Source organism: Arachis ipaensis, chromosome B08, assembly GCF_000816755.2.
Source record: "Arachis ipaensis cultivar K30076 chromosome B08, Araip1.1, whole genome shotgun sequence".
Taxonomy (NCBI): Eukaryota; Viridiplantae; Streptophyta; class Magnoliopsida; order Fabales; family Fabaceae; genus Arachis; species Arachis ipaensis.
The window spans coordinates 76,800,998-76,802,179 of record NC_029792.2 but is presented as its reverse complement, the minus strand read 5'-3'; the positions used below and the strand labels follow the sequence as shown (position 1 = coordinate 76,802,179).

General features: G+C 41.3%; 1 long non-coding RNA gene across 1 annotated transcript in view; it reads left to right on the top strand.

The window, feature by feature from the left end:
• The window catches only part of LOC110265942, a 17,068-nt gene extending 16,784 nt beyond the window's left edge, over window positions 1-284 (top strand). The window contains exon 3 of the long non-coding RNA XR_002352639.1: window positions 274-284. This is a non-coding gene — a long non-coding RNA (uncharacterized LOC110265942). The remainder of the gene's footprint in view (window positions 1-273) is intronic.

Genomic DNA, 1,182 nt, shown 5'->3' with positions numbered 1-1,182 from the left:
TTTAACCTATGAAATATGAAGCAAAATAATGGTAAACATGCAGAATTGGAAATTAAAACTGACAAAAACAAAATAAAACTAATAAAAAAGAAGATCATACCATGGTGGGTTGTGTCCCACCTAGCACTTTTAGTTATTGTCCTTAAGTTGGACATTTGGTGAGCTCCTTGTCATGGTGGCTTATGCTTGAACTCATCCAGGAATTCCCACCAGTGTTTGTAATTCCAATAGCCTCTGGGTTCCCACACTAGGTGCATAAAGCCTTCAAACAAGTCAAAGCAAGTGACAAAGCCCCAAGAGTGTTGATTGTTGGAATGAATTCCGGGGTCCCAAACCTTTCTTTTACATGCGTCTTCTTGTTGATCATCATTTTTCCTCTTGGGTGGTGAGCAATCAGAATTCTTACTGAGACATATAAACAACCTCTGAGACCCATTCAATTGAGACTCATACCAACCATTGCACTTAGACCTTGAACATGCAACCATATTGAACCTTGTCTGACAACTCCAACCACTACCCATCTCCCTCTTACTCTTAAAGCCACAAAGAGCTCTAAGTTGACCATCCGTCTCAAGTATCCCATATTCAAGTGGGAAAGTAAAGGTTAAGGATAAGAATTTTACCTACTTGAATGTTGTATTTGATGGTAATGGCTTTGGGAGAGGTGTTTCTAAGGATCTTGCAAGCTCCACTCCCTGATGCTTTTCCTTGACAAATTCCACCTCTTTGCGAGCTTCTTCAATTTCAACCTCTTCCTCTTGGTAGCTTTCTTCCAATTTGATCTCTTCTTCATTTCTTACCAAGGGCATGGGAGGTTGTACACCCTCCTCAACAACAATTTCAAGCTTCATGGAGGGAGGATCTATGACTTTAGGTTCCCATGGAGGTTCCGCATCTCCTAAGTCTTCAACCACTTCCTCTTCTTGGATGATTTCGGCTTTCTCTACTTGCTCTAGTACAAAATCTAACTCTTCCTTGATGACTTCCACCTCTTGATGACTTTCTTCAAGGGTCTCTCCTACCTCTACTTTTTGGGCCTCCTCTTGCTTCTCTTGAAGTATGTATGTGTGAACTCGATCCATTACGTCCCTAAGACGATCCCTTCTCTCTTGTTCCATGTCAATAGCGTAATCGGGATTATGTTGCTCTAGGATTGATGGACATGGGTAAGAAGTAAGT